Here is a 16,506-nt window from a genome sequence, read left to right on the forward strand (position 1 = left end):
GAAATGAGAAGACTGAAGGAAGAAAGGATAATCATTTCCAAACATGCAGAAGAAACCTTCAAAGAGAAAAGGAATGCAACTATTCTCTTTGTCCTCAGATGGTGACTGAACCACTTCCCTGGGCAGCCTATTCCAATGCCTAACAACCCTTTCAGTAAAGAAGTTCTTCCTAATATCCAACTTAAACCTCCCCTGGCGTAACTTTAGCCCATTCCCCCTCATACTGTCACCAGGCACGTGGGAGAATAGACCAACCCCCACCTCGCTACAGCCTCCTTTAAGGTACCTGTGGAGTGTGATAAGGTCACCCCTGAGCCTCCTCTTCTCCAGGCTGAACAATCCCAGCTCCCTCAGCTGGTCCTCGTAAGACTTGTTCTCCAAACCCCTCACCAGCCTCGTTCCCCTTCTCTGGATATGCTCGAGCACCTCCATGTCCTTCTTGTAGCGAGGGGCCCAAAACTGAACACAGAACTCAAGGTGCGGCCTCACCAGAGTCGAGTACAGGAGGACAATCACTTCCCTAGACCTGCTGGCCACACTGTTTCTTATGCAAGCCAGGATGCTGTTGGCCTTCTTGGCCACCTGAGCACACTGCTGGCTCATATTCAGCCGACTGTCAACCAGTACTCCCAGGTCCTTCTCTGCCAGGCAGCTTTCTAACCACTCATCTCCCAGCCTGTAGCACTGCTTGGGGTTTTTGTGCCCCAGGCGCAGGACCCGGCACTTGGCCTTGTTGAACTTCATACAGTTGACCTCAGCCCATCGGTCCAGCCTATCAAGATCCTCCTGCAGAGCCTTCCTGTCCTCGAGCAGATTGACACGCACCTAAATTGGTATCGTCTGCAAACTTACTGAGGGTGCACTCAGTCCCCTCATCCAGATCATCAATAAAGATATTAAAGAGGACTGGCTCCAGTACTGAGCCCTGGGGGACTCCACTAGTGACCGGCCTCCAACTGGATTTGACTCCATTCACCACGACTCTTTGGGCTCAGCTACCCAGCCAGTTTCTAACCCAACAAAGTGTACACCAGTCCAAGCCAAGAGCAGCCAGTTTCTTGAGGAAAATGCTGTGGGAAACAGTGTCGAAAGCTGGACTTTCAGATATCCATTATTTTCCTTGCTTCAGTCATGACAATGCTGCTTAAAACAATGGCAAACAACTTTCTCATGCTTTTGTTGTGATGCCCACCCTGGCAATATCTTGTTGCATATGTGCTGTATGGGGGCAAGACAGCCTGGTCCTGGGAATGAAAGCCACAGTAAAACATTTTTGTCAAGATACCTTATACACACTTAAAGTTCTAATCTCTCAGAATTCTCTTCTGCTATCCTCCTTTCATGTTCCCAGGTCTCTGAAAATAAGGATGGTCTCACATGACAGCCCTTTCACTTAAATTCACTCAGACAGTAAATTCACTTAAGCAGATTCATTTGCATTTTAAAGAAGAGTGTAGGCAGTTGTAATTAAAGAAAATTCTTAGTTAAAATTGTCCCATCTCACAATGTCTTGATCAGTTCTTCCTAATATCTGACTACTGTGTTACCAATTCCTCCTTCTCTTTGACTCCCTGTGAAAATAAACAAAACCAGAAGCATTCCTTTGGCCTGATAAATGTGCAGGTTAAACTGTGTGGGTTTATATTCTGGCAAATACAACAACAACAACAACAACAAAGTCATAAGCCCATTTTTATTGCACTGCAGCTTTCTTTTACCCATTCACATTTTTTTTTGGCCGTGTTTAGTTGAACTATACAACTGTGATTATCATGATACTGCTGCATTATTGTGGCACTCTAACTTGGACTGTGGTATCTAGGTATTTTACAAAAACTTAAATGGAAAATGATTCATATTGTCCTGGGGAGGAGTTTTAGCTTTTTACTTTGAAAGTATTTTTAAAATGAACATATTCAATGGCAAGAGCTCTAAGTGAGAAGGGGAGGAAATCAGCTGAACATATGTAAATTCCAGGAATGTTTTGATGAAATTGTTAAGGATTTCTGTAGTGTTTTTATTATGTTAAAGCCATTGCTAAAACTGAACTTGGAAAGCACATGATATAAATTGGAAATCACCTTGAAACAGCAATAAGCCTACTTTGTTTGAGATTTTTAAGTGTCTCATTAAATGTGTGTTTCTTGGTATCGAGTCTGGATTGCGTAGGAAGCAATAGTATGAAAAAAGCCACGGTGTGTTTCAGGCTATGAAATCACTAACATCACAGTGACATTCTTATCTTTATCAATGTGCATTGATAAGAGGTGGATAATTTATAGACAAAATTAAATATTTTGCAACTACTTAAAACATTCAGAATTTCAAATGCTGAACCATCGCCAAAAGATTAAGCACTTTCCTCTTAGTTAGAGAGTACTTTGCTACATTCTGCAATAAGTCATGCCTGAGCTATTTGAATTCTGTTGTGTTTAACAAGGTTCAGACAATTCATTTTCTCTCAGGATGGTAAAATGTATACACTGTCATTTTTGTTGTAATTCTCTTCCATAATTTTCTCAGTAATTTTTTTTATTGGAATGCTCATTGAAAATGGGACCATTAAATGTAGTGTAAACATTTCTGAATTGAGATGTTAACATTTAAAAATTGCCTCATTTCTGTTTAATGTGTTTTGCTGTTTTCCTTGCCTAATTATCATTCTTTTCAATATTTATGTTAACATGACCTTTCTCTGACTGAATGGCTGTAACTGCTTCTCAAGTACTTACAGCATCATGATTTTTAAATTAAATTATGTTGTTGTGGAAGAGATTGCAATGCAGCCCACGGAATAACAGGGAAAAGAATAAGTTTCTGTTAGTCCCAGAATCTGAAAGTAGTAATAATGTTTATTGGTTCACTCATCTAATCAATGCAACTGTACCAGAGGAAGTATGACTTTGTTTCTTGTTCATGATTAGAAACATTCCAGTAAATTTAATGCTAGCCAAAATTGTCAGATTGACTAGCTGTGAAAGTTTGTTTAATGTTGTAAAATGTTTATTACTTTTATTTATTATCCCTTCATCCTGCTGACAGAATTAAAGTTGCCGCATGGATTCTGTTTGCTCATGGTAACAGATCACACGAATATAGGCAGTAAGATTTGGCTCTGCATCTTGAATTTTCAGGTCAATGTTATTCCACAGCCAAAGACTACTCTTTTGAAATATGTGAGGTCTGAGGGTGCAGCATATGCAATAATAAGCAAATACAGAATTTTCTTGTAAACACTGGGATGTGTTTACTTTAATTTTCTTCATATCTTTCAGAATATGTTTCAGTTTATCTGTGATTTAAGAGTAAGGACCAGAATATCAGTTCAGTTTCACCATGAAACGTTTTCTTGTACACCTAGCTTCCCAAATGTTTTCTTCTTCCACTCAGAAAAGATTACATCTTTCCCGTCGCCACCCTCTCCTCTTATCCTTTTGGAGATGGCTGACAGTGAGTGAGAATGGTGAGCTGAAGGACAGGAATGACATACATTAAAGGAGAAAGAGGGAAGGAAGTAAAGCACTCAAAACTAAATGGGATATAGAACATTAGGATTTTAAATTAACTTTTTAAAATTGAAACATACGAATGAAATTAAAGAGAAAGTAAGACTAAAGTAATGACTACATAGAAAAGAGATATTAATACTAAAAGGAAATGGCTCCTGAGCAACAGGAAAAGGAAAACCTGGTAGACTGTCACTAATCAACAAAATGTTGGTGTAGACTTATCACTCCTTAAATCTATTTGGCATAAAAATGCAAAATAGAAATACCAGAACTGGCAGCTAACTCAGTCAACGAGTTCAAACAACTGAGTCCACAAGCACTGCACAGTACAAAGAGATGCTGAGAAACCTTCAAGGTCTTCTGTCCTCAGGGGTGGGCTGACTGGATATGTTTTGAAGCCATACTTTCTGCAGAGTTTGCTCGGACTGAATTCCTTAGTAGAACTGAGATTGAAGTTTTCCTCTGCATGTGACATACATATCCTCTCCTGGTTCAGTTTGTTACCTTTTTTGAGAAGTTGGTGAATAAAGAGAGAATAGGGCCAAGAAGAAGCAAGAGGTATCTCGAGGCAAGTTTCCATAGATGAATTGCGTGCCCTACACAACTGCAAAATATCCACGTGAAAAAGATAACAATGAATGAACTTGTCTTGACAACCAGGTTTCAGGTTGCCTGAAGTCAGTAACACTAATGCAGCTTCTCCACCTTTCCCTCCTCCTCTTCACGTTTGGCCAGGTAAACAGTAAACACAGTTTCCATAGAGGATGCACTAATGGCTTGCAAAACAGGGTAGCTCAGTTTGGCACCCTGCACCACAGTAGGTGAGCGGCTAGAGTTAAACAAGGCAGGGTCACTGCCGAGAGCTTTGGAAAAACAGCACAAAAAGAGGAGAAAGGAAAAACAGAGAGAGAAAGAGAGAATGCAATCATCTTTTTTATGGGAAAAAATGTCAAACTGTCATGTTAGTCTCTGCTGAGACTCTGAGTGCTAACGGTTGCCAGGGCAACTGTTGTGCCAAGCCTCAGCACTTATGTATTTTTTCCATTGATAATTGCTAATGTGAACAAGTGCTGGCTTGCACTTTACACCTGCCTGGCTTGTAAGTCTACCTTAATTGGATGTGTCAAGATTGAGGAAAAAGTAATCTGCCCTTTCAAGACAAGTGACAGGTAGATGAAGTGTTGCTTAGGCCTTTACTGTAACAATTTTGCTGACAAAATTACTATGAATTGTCTTCCCTCAGCGCACATATACTGCCTTTGTTTACCAAATTGAGAGTTTAAGCTTCAAGGTTCATTATAGAAAATTATGCTATAAAGTTTTTTAGGAACACCTTGCTGCTGTTGAGTGAAATTCTTCTTTTACCCCCAGAGTTCAAAGTAAATTGCTGGATTGTATTTCATTTTATATATACATATATATATGTGAAAATAGTCTTTCAAAGTGATGTAGGGAAATAAGAAAAAGGAAAAAAAAATGTTGTCATATATATATGCATATATTCAATTTGTAGTTGACTGTGGTTAAATAAATAGTCCTAAAGAAATGTCTTGGTGGAAGACTAAGACATAAGGAAGAGTAAGACATGACAAAGACAATAGGAAGAGTTATTTTAAAAGTCTTGAGCTGGTAATCTGTACCACAATCTCAGAAGTGATAAGGGATTTTGGAGTAGTCAGTGTTTGGTTGTCCAACCAACATATTTCATATGACTGCCTCTGTAGAAACTCTAGAAAAAGAAAGAGGGCCTAGAAATAATGTTTTTTTTTGTTGTTTGTTTGTTTGTTTTTTGTCTTAATGAGATTACAGAGCACCTATGTTGCTCAGTTTCTATTTTCTTTTCAAAGCTGTGTCATGTCTGGCTTGTTCCACTGCTGAGTGTATTCACTGTGTAAAACTCCATTTCTTTGATGTTGATTTCCCAATGGTATTAAATGAAGTTTCCTGAAACCAATATGCCAGAGAGAATTAATATATGAATAATACATAGTGCTTATTTTAGCATCTTTCATTGGAAGACCTCAAAGAACGGCATAGAAGATACCAGAGATTACCTTATACCCATTTTAACAAGAAAGAAACTGAGGTACAGTGATGTATTACTTGCCCAACACCTCACACCCCATCAGTGGGGGTAGAAATAGGAAAAAAATATCTTACCTGACCAGAAGATTATCCTAAAAACTAGACAGAATCAGATCTATTAGTAATTCAAATTGCATAACCAGTCTTTTGAATAATAGCAAAGGTTTCAAATGTGTCTTTTTGTTCCTATGGGGTTGATGGGATTAAAAGTCTGCAAGTGTGAGGCAGAGCACAATTTGCCAGTCTGTTTGGCAAGATAAAAGTGAAATTAGTGAAATCCAAAAACCTATTCTAATGTGCTTCATAAAGCATTGTAAACTTGAGGTAGTGATTTCCTGTCTGGAAACACAGTGGCCTCACAGGCATATTATTTTTGCTAAGATATTTAGACTAAGAGTATAGAAGACAGAGGCTTCTGAAGCTGCACAGGAAAGCAGGGGATTTAAAATACCTTAATTAGGATTCTTTTAATCCGTGTCTTCAGTGATATTCATTTACTTATGTAATTCTGCCATGAGATTGACTCGTTGGTCTAAATTCTGTCCTCACATTCCTGGCTGGTCACACTTGCATAGAGATGAGAGCAGCCGGAGTACACAGCACACAGCAGTAATTGAGAGCAGCATGTGATTCCTAGAGTTGGTAAGACCCAACCAGTAATGAAGCATTAACCAGATGAACTTTTATTAGTAGTTCTTGCATACAGAAGTCTGTGATTTCACGCTATTGGTTATTAATGCTGATCAAGGTTTAGGAGTCTATCAAAGTTTACCAGTATGAAGTAGAGGGGTTTTTTTTTGTTGTTGTTTTGTTTTTTTCCCTATCACACTTTCTAATATCATCAGAAAGAAATTTGATTCACTTTACAGTGAAAAAAAAAATGACCTACATTTTCAGCTTCACCACTTATAGAAGCTTCACTTGCTTATAGAAGCATCTGTAATGGTATTTATCCACTAATGATTGTGACTAAAATGGATCAGGAAGAGTATAATATCATGGAGAACTACAATGCAATAGTAAATGTTGATCGGTATATGAAGAAAAATAAATTGCAAAAGTTCAATAAAGAGATTGTTTTAGTTTGCACAACAATCAGAAAATGAGTTATGATATTTTTAATCCTCATTATGGGCAAAAGCACTTGGATAGTGTATAGTGATCTATTTTAATTGTATTTTATAGGTATGAACCTGCAAACATCACAACAGAGATAACAAAATAGATAGGCTCTAACTTCAACATATACCTTAGAAAGGTGAAGTTACAACATAGAGATGTAAGCTCCATTCAACTTCACAAAGAGAATTGGGACAAATAAATACATAAATTAAAGCAGACCAAGAAAACGTACTTCTTTCCAGCACTGTGGTTGCCTGGGGCTGGTGGAGCAGGCTGTCCCCTTGCAGCCCATGGGTCCCACATGGAGCAGATCTCCACGCAGCCCGTGGAGGAGCCCCCGGTGGAGCAGGTGGATGTGGCCTGGAGGAGGCTGTGGCCCATGGAGAACCCCCGCAGGAGCAGGCCCTGGGCCAGATCTCCAGCCCATACTGTAACTTAGCTGTATGAAGACATCAAATCTAGTTGGGAAGGATCACCACCCAAGGTTGCAGATGTGGTGAGCAACCTGGGGTATGCACTACCTGGTTGATGAGCAGAGATGGAGCTTCTGTTTTGCCCCAGGACCTCCTGGCAGGTACCATTTTTTTGTAAATCAATCGTGGAAGACTGGAATCAGAGAGATGTAGGAGTCATGAAAAGTGATCATTAAATGAAAACTCCATGTCTACAGCATGAAACATGACAGATTTGCTTCTTCCTTTTTCTTACAAGTATATATGTTAAAGGGTTCATCATGTACTTCAGTCTGTCTTAAGTGAGCACCCTGTCATCTCTCACCTGTAAAACTCAATATAAATTAGAACAATTCATGTTGTTTCTTTTTGTACTAAAGACATAGTAGCAAAGCAACTTGTTTATATCCTACAAGAAGTCTACCTGGGGAAAGGGAGGGGATGACTGAAGTTCACTGTGATTTCCCTGGTGGTTACTTCTCAGCACATGCCAAGAAGCCTCACCAAGGAAAGGGCTACCTTAGGAAGGTGACAAAGAAAAATCAAGGGGGATAGAATGAGATCAGAAGCCGGGTATAGGTGTTTGACGCTTTTCTGAGTGCTTAAATTCAGCACTGAATATGGGCATTTTGTTGTTGTTTTTGTATGAAGATGGGATTGTTCTCACATACTTGCCTTTATATGTATAAATAATGTTTTATCCCTCCTATAACTCCTATACCACATGAATGTGAATTTTCAGAAAGGACTATCTTGTGTTCCAGGGAGGACTCTATGACTGCAGCTACAGTCACAAGAAGTTTAAGCAGCAGTTTTTGAAGTTACTAGATTTATACATACATATATATATATTTTTATTTTTTTTCTCAGCTGTTCTGACAGAAAAAAATTCTCTCAATTTATTTTTCATCTTGTCTAACTTCAAACCCAGGTCAAGAAATTAAATTTTATCTGAGTAAAAGAACAGCATTCTCCCCCAAGTGCTTATAATTTGCAAGTGTCCATTTTATTAACTAGACTTTAGAACTGTTCACTCGTTAACATTAAACTGGTACACAGCCATGTAGTGCCTGCAGTGTGAGAAAGAACCAAGGTCAAATTTTACAAGCAAGTCAAAAGAGAAAAGCACTGTCACAGGAGCAGAGGGGAAAATGTAAGAGTAGGAATTAAAGAAAGAATACCCACTAGATTCATAACTCATTTTGATTTGATTCTGTCATTCATATTAGGGAAAGGTAGAGTAAAATCACTGAAATCTGCGATGAAGAAACATCTGAGTGTTTCTTTTAGGTACAGACTTCAGTCACATTGGTTTAATAAGTATCACCTTTCTCTTAGCTAAGCCCCATAACTACAAGCATGTTCAGCTGTAGTCATACTGAATACAAAGTGAAGATATTTTAGCTAAATTACCTTCTTCTAAATTTGAAGTTTTTCATTAACCTGCAAGTAGAGGAGAGCTCAAATTCATGCAAACATTAATTCAAAACAACTCAACTGATAAGCTGTAACTCATTAAGTCATTATAACTCCAACACATTCATAAGTGTGTGACTTGTCTAGGATTTGTGTTAGGGCAAGATAAATAATACTTTTTATTGAGATGGTTTTCTTGCTTACACAGAATGCTAAATGTTTCATTGCATCTTTTCAGTAATGAAAAAAGAATTCAAGCCAGTAACCATGTAAACGCTGGTAGAAAGAAATTGGAGCCCTCAGGAAAGAGGGTTTGTATGAGGGGATGTATATGCACGTACAATATATTAGTAGTATCTTAGCATATGGCTGTATCAAGGTTGTTGTTTCTTTGGTTGTTTGCTTTTTTATTATTATTGTTTATTTTTGGTTTGTTGTTTGGCTGTTTTGGTTTGGGGATTTTTTTGAGTCTATTCAGCCAACCCAGGTCTCGAGACTACTAATTTGAAGAAGTAATCACTTGAGACAGACATGATTCATACATGCAGTCTAAATACGAAGAACTCAGCTTAAAATCTTTAAGCAAGTAAAATTTTGATCCAATAAATTCATAAATTAAAGAAGAAAACAAAATATTTGCATTTTTTCTGTTGAAGAAAACGTTTCTTCCAAACACATTTTCTCTTGTTAATCTTTTTTACCTTCATTACCATTTTATGGAAGGCAAAGGCAACATGTAGGCTTGCCCCTTTAAGTGTGAAGGACAGTCCCCAAAACTTCAGTGACAAACACTGCCACTGTAAATTGCAGCTGCTGATTTTTCCTGGCAGTTTGTCATTTATTTAACTGTCACTGCCCAGTTACAAAAGCCTGCTGCCTAATGCACAGCAGCTGGGAAACAGGGACAAGAAGCAGGAGCCAGCTACTTGCAGAAATCTCCTTTACTTGTGATTTTATTTGGTGTGAACAGTTTAAGTTGCTTTTAGACAATTATTGAAGATAAAACACCAGGAGAGTTAGGTCTAAGGCCAAATCCCAGGTCAGATTTAGGTTCAGAGTCAGCAGTATCAAAATCTCCCATTTCAGCCTCATATGACAGCAGTGTTTGGTGATCAGATAACCACATATCATTTCTGGAAGCTAAGAGTTTTTAATGATTTTGACTCCACAGATAGTCAAAACTAAAAGACCAGGTTCTACTGTGCAAATTTCAAGGAAAATCATAAATATTCTGCTCCAGAAGTGAGTGATCTCCCTGTCTTTATCTCAACCCTTAAGCTTTTTTCATCACATTTTCTTCCCCTTTTTCTTTGAGGACAGGGAGTAAGAAAGTGGTCATGGTGGACTTCGTCTACCCAGCTGGGTAGAACCACCACATGTATTTAATGCAGTTAGCTAGAATATGGAAAGAGCAGTTAAAAACTAAGTCTGCAGACAGGTGAGTTTAGGGTACTCAGTCTCAGTGGGCCTAAATTCAACAGTTGATTGCTCATTGACATGCATCTACAACATTTATTCAGTAGAAAAAGAAGCCAGAGAATTATCTGTGTTCCACCCTCTTTTGCACTCATATAAATTTCCAAAAGTATCCAGGAAAATGGTGTATCAGATCTTCAGTTTCTGTATCAAGATCATCTTCTATGATAGTTTAACAGTATGTGAAGATGCAGTGATATCAGAAGGGTTTAGGATTTACAGTTCCACTCCTTATTGCCATCTTAAATATATGTATATATGTATATATAGTTATAAATATATTTGTGCATATACATGTGTGTGTGTATGTATGCTAAGTTTCCCATTCTTGAGTGGATGGAGTATCTTTGTTGTCCTGGTGGGAAATGTGATGAATAGCAATAGTGAACAGTCATATTTTAAGATATACTTTTAAATATAGTTATGTATACAAGGGCCAGGTTTTTTTTTGTTGTTGTTGTTCTTGTTGTTGTGTTTTTCTTTCCTTTCATCATATATGACACTAATTCAATGTTTTGGCTAAGGAACATGGACTTGCAGACCTTACCACAGTTCAAATATTATCATGTATATTATAGCTTAATGTAGTATATTTAAAGAATATATATATACTAAATTGTGTGAATTACAGGTAAGAATATCTGATGTGTAAAACAAAGATATAAAAAGGTTATTTGCTAAAAACTGTTTGAATCAGTGACACAAAGGACCTTCACTCCTGTTGCATTGTCTTCTCAGCATAGCATTCACTAAATGATTCACATGGCTATGGTCTCCTCATAGAACATGTAATTAGACTCCTTTCTTTTTCTGGCAGTGAATACATCTTCGGTATTATTTTCTAATTCCAGTGTGATAGAAGAGAAGCATATTCTCTGAAATTATGGGACATTTTTCATTTATTTTTTATTTATTTATTTTTTAGGATGGATATATTTCTTGGCTCAAAGAAATGGTTTGTTCTCTGCTTCTGAGACATTGGTGAAAAACTGTAATTAAGGTAAGAAATAGATAACTTCAAATTTTGGACAATTTCATAGTCTTGCAGACTCTTCTAGCTTGACAAGTGGTGACTGAAATTCTCTTTCTCTACTTATTTATTTATATTTAATTTAGAAACTCAGGTTAGTTTGTTGCATTTTTAATGCTATAAAGACTTTGTTGTTACAGCAGCTTATTTAGTTATAACAGCACCTGTGGGCTTTTTTGGTTTGTTGTCAGAGATGCCATCACAGATTTAAATTTTAGCAGCCTGCAGGAAGAGATTGCCTTTCTACAGAAAACAATTCTTTTTGTAAAGAAATTCACCCTGCAGGAGTTTTAAGGCCTCAGGATCTAAATCTGGATTTTGAACACTCTACACTTGGCATAAAATTTGAAAATCAGCTATGTAACCCTTAGCTCAGGGAAAATAAGACAGGAGATTTACAGGCTTTTGATTCCCCTCTGCCCTCCGTCTCCCATCCCCCCAAGAAAAAAAGTAATTTAAGGATTTTTTAAGGATTGATCTCTAGGTTGCATTGTTTTCCACAGAGATGTCTTTTCTTGTGCATCTTGGATTTGAATAGGTAATGTTCTTGTATTGAGATGAAATTATACAGTTCTTTCTGGAGGCATGGAGTCATAAGCTTAAGGTTGCATCATTTTAAAGGAGAGAATTGCATAAATATCAACAAAACCCAGTGAGAATGGATCTATCTATCTCTTGTAAGTGCTTTTACGAATCCTTGCTCTAAGCAACAATGAATCAAATCAAATGATAAAATCTAAGATAAGCACAGGATTGATGGGAGTCCAGTACTTGGAAACAAATGGATTTACCAACCTCTTCTACCGCGTGTGGAGGGATTACCACCAATGTGTACAGCATGAAGTCGGTCTAACAGCCTGCTCAGTCTTCTGTATAAATCATCATATCTATGGCTTGCAGTGCATTGAGAAAAAATATTTAGGAAGATTACACATAATTATACATACATATAACAATAATTCAGCACTACGGAACAAAAGGAATATATAGAGTTATCTAATGTTTGACAAGATCTTGACAGATTATTTCTCCCCTGGAAACACAGAATGTTTATCTGTTTTCAAGCAAATCTTATAGATTTAATGTTTTTACAGCAGAATTAATGAGATCTGTGTTTTTCTGTCCGCTCTTGTTTGGGATCATCTTCTCCAAGTGGTGTTGACATGCTTATCATTATTATATTTATGTGTCCAATCACAAGTTCATTAAGGTTTTGTCTGCAAAATAAAACAATGGATTTTTTTGTAGTAGTTTTGTTCAGGAAGTTTTTCATCACTCTTCATCTAAAATCTACAATCTAAAGTTAAGTGCATATAACTACATTTAAATGTGAGCAGTATATACTCTATATTAATCTATATTAATATGAAGGTAGAACAAATTTTTTACACAGAGTTGCAGACAATTAGTTTCTTTTTCATTATTTAATTGAAAATTAAATCCTCAGTAGTGCAGTAGCCAGAAAAACCCTGACCTTGCCCTTTGAAATTTCTGTGATGACGCTCAAAAACCTTTGGCCAGGAGCATGTTGTATTCTAAAAATGCTCCCCAAAATTCAGGAGCATTTCCTGTGTTTAAAACAACACTGTAGTGTTGTTACCCACTGTTTTCAAGACTGCATTTTTTCTGTTCTGTTATGTTATTGTGCTTAATTGTGTTGGTCACATTCTATTAAATCTTGAAGTGTAACTTGACTTGATTGATGCAATTTGACAAATTATATCCAAGATCTAACCCAAGCATCCCAACAGTTGTTAACAGATGCTGAGAATTTTTCACTCTTACTCTATACTCCAAATTCTATGCCTGCACTACAGATAATGTTTCTATATTCCTGTATGAGTGTGTAAGCAATCATTCCTTCTTGAAGTAAATCCGTGTCTACTGAATTATCAGCTCTTAGCAGGATTGTGATATCTGATAATTTACATGCAATGTGTGAAACTGGAAATGGGGTTTTGAGTGTAGATGTATCAAAAATCACTCTGCTTGATTTTTATGTTCATTATAAAATCTTTACACCAGTGTACTGTCAACTTATTGGACTAAAATTTCTAAGACTAATCACAGACTAAAATCCATCCTTTTTAAAATATACCAGCTTATTTCTTTCAAGTAATATTAACTGTAAAGGTTATATTTGTAGCCAGGAGTTCGAGTGGCAAACTGTTATTATGATGAAAGAGAAAGAAAGCCAATTCTGCAAGCTCATATTTAGCAGGACCTGGAATGAGACGTTCCGGAAGTACAAGAATAGAACAAAATGTGCTTTTAATTGTAGGATAACAATTGGAACTGCTTCTTTTTTGCTAAAAATAAAATATTAATAATAGTAATTTAAAAAAACAAACACATTCTTGCAAGAAGGGTGAGCTAGTGAAACATCAGAGATTTATAAGGTGCTGCTTTCAAAGAGTGATTAGAAAGTAATCTCGGTAAAATGGATGTAACCTCTGGGGTTAGAGCATAGTCTCTGCCTGCCCACCTGAAATAGTACACAGCAGAATCATACAAACTATGGCTGATTATTCCCCTAAAGTCAGAGCTTAAGTTAGTCATTCCTTAAGAAGTAAATTGGTGCTGAATATGGAACAGAATCAGAACTATGGAACTAAAATAACATGATTCCCAAAATAAAAAATAAAAATTAAAAGAAATCTGGCTTCATTTAGAGGCTTTTGAGTGATTAGAATGCATTCAGCCTCAAATGGAAAAAAAATGTATTCAAGCCTCAGTATGTTTTACTGCCAGGCTTCTACAGACCCTGAATCCTGACCACAGCTGTGAATGAAGGCACTGATTTTTGTTAGAGGCAAGGCTAGGCTAGGCTAGGCAAGGGAACACAGCCTTTGTCATATCGGCCCCACTTGAATGTCGCAAAATATAATAAACACATGTGAGGATTTGGATTTATTACCCAATATAAGTAAAAGATAAATCATGAAATTAAGCCTAATGGTATTATTAGACATCCAGGTTATTTGATCCTGTTTAACAGAAGATATAAGTGAGTTTATTGGTGCTACTGCTGGTGAAATGCACAAAAATCTGTTTATCCTCTTCCACTTTTATACATGCACACACAAAAAAAAAAAGAAAAAAAGAATATGAATAGAATGAATAGAAGCAAACAAGTTTACATGGACCAGATAGAGTATGCTAATACTACTCCTCCTAGATCTAGTACCTATTTTAATGAAGCTATAGATAGTATATATTATTCAGGTACTGTCAGAGGAACAGAAGTGTCCTCTTCTGGGAATGTATTGTTTGAATAGATCTGTCACTGGATGCCATCTGGTCCATTACGAAACAAAACATGTAACACTTCAGAGATAACTATTCTTAGTTCTTCCTAATGGGGATGATGAGGCCTTTGATAGGATGGGACAGTATGACAGAGGAAAGAAACCTATCAGAATCACTGTCTTCGAGGATACCTTTCTACAAGGGTGATCTCCTATATCCTTGTGAATTAACTTACCCTAAACCACAGACTGATATTTGGAGCCCAGTCACAACAAAAGCCTGGTCATCACCATGACTCCTGACTTTGGCTGTTTTATCTCTCTAAGCTATAAAGCAAGAAAGGAACTTGTCTGAGTGAATATGTAACTGTTCAACACAGCTTTTTTTGCTGTCCAATAAAATATCATTCTGTAATCATTATCTGTTTATCAAGAAAAAGTTGTTCTCATGTTAATGTTTTTTAAGATCACATTATGGATTTCACTAGCTGAATACAAGGAGTCTCTTTTAAATGTATTTCACATATTAGGGCCAAAAATATTTGTGGGCATTGTGCCCTATGAAATTAAGCAGATGCTCTATCAAAGGTTTTCCAAAGGTTAATCGTGACCCAAAGGGAATGGACAGGATACGGTGTCATGGTCCTTCCCACACCAGTTTACAGTGAGGACTCTGCATACTGATAGCATTGTGATGACTTGGCAAGGGAAACGTAGATGGAACCATTCTCCATGAGAAAGTGCACTTTATTTTAAACCCAGAAGCTTCACAAAATCATGTTTACTTTGGCTTCAAAATCATCCTAGACTTTTAGAGAGGGAATAGAATTTTCTGGGAAATGAAAATGTATATAGTATTGAAGGAAATAGAAATGAAAAAAAAAAAAAAAAAAGATGTTTTGTTAAAGCCATTTTGGCTGAAGTTGAAGTATTCTCAACACTCTTTCCCTAACAATTTCACCATTAGTTTTTCTTTCTTTTTAGTCAGAATTTGGAAAAATGTAAACATTTTCTGTGGAGCAGAATTTATTCTGTATTCAACTCTGTTCAATAACATTTTTATCAATACTGCCATAAGATAAGATTTCCTTTTCCAGTTTTAGTTGCAAGTCATTCTCTTCCTGGATTAGAGGCATCAGGATGTCCTAGAAATGGACCAGTCTCGAAGGACTGGACCAAACCTAACCCAACCCAACTCCTGGCCTCTTTCTAAAGTGATGAGAGAGAGTTCAGGTGTGCTGAAACAAAACATTTGACTCTATGTAAGACAGTAATTTCAGAAAACACTGAAAAAAATGATCAAGCCAATCCCTTATTCAGCAACCCTTCAGGTACATTGTAGCGGATTCAAGCTTTTTGCTTCTTGATGAATAAGGAAGGAATAGTGAGACACAACTTGGGGGATGGCAGCCTAATCCAGATTGGGTAAATAAAGGGTTTTGAAGAGTTTTTATGTTTTCTTGTTTTTATGTTTTGTTGTTGGTGGTTGTTTGGTTGTTTTGTGTTTTGTTTTTCCTATTTAATTTTTTGGCTATTATCTGAAACGATGATTTCAGCTGTGGCAGGACAGCAATCTAGCTAGTTTTTTTTTTTTTTTTTAAACTGAACTAAAAGTAGATATTACTCCAGGAAAACAACATTGTTTATTGGTGGTGTGATAAAACCCGAGAGCACATCAGAGCAACTAGCAAACCATCAATCCAGATGACTGGTGTGTTTGTCAACCTCAGTGTAGCAGGCCTATCATCCATTGCTAAATATCTACATCATGACTTTCTAACAGTATCAATAATTTAACTTTGTGAACAGTTAGTTCTTTTTATTTTCCTACATTACTTATACAGCAGTAGCATCATAAATAAATAAATGAATGACAATTACAAAAGTTGGTGTTTTGTTCTACATATATTTAGCATGTCAGCTAATATATCAAATCACAATATATGTGTAATGGCATTGTCTTCTTTGGTTTTCATATGAAATTCTTGTATAGATGAGGGAAATATGATTATATTATACTAAGTTATGCTATATTCTCATTTATTCCATTGTTATACAATGGAAGAATTCAAAAGCCCTCTTAGCATACTTTCCAAGGGAATTTTTGTTGTGCTTTCTTTTCACAATCTTCATTCATACCATACTTAATTCTGATGATAGCTTGAGTC

At 36.7% G+C, this 16,506-nt stretch overlaps 1 protein-coding gene across 3 annotated transcripts in view; it reads left to right on the forward strand.

The window, feature by feature from the left end:
- Positions 1 to 16,506, forward strand: part of TENM4 (teneurin transmembrane protein 4) — a 1,267,116-nt gene that overhangs the window by 316,979 nt on the left and 933,631 nt on the right. For all 3 annotated transcript variants that reach the window (XM_083820251.1, XM_083820252.1, XM_083820255.1), the window contains exon 3: positions 10,986 to 11,060. The gene's annotated coding sequence lies outside the window, so the exon portion shown is untranslated. The remainder of the gene's footprint in view (positions 1 to 10,985; positions 11,061 to 16,506) is intronic.

This window comes from Anser anser (assembly GCF_964211835.1).
Source record: "Anser anser genome assembly, chromosome: 1".
Classification (NCBI taxonomy): Eukaryota; Metazoa; Chordata; class Aves; order Anseriformes; family Anatidae; genus Anser; species Anser anser.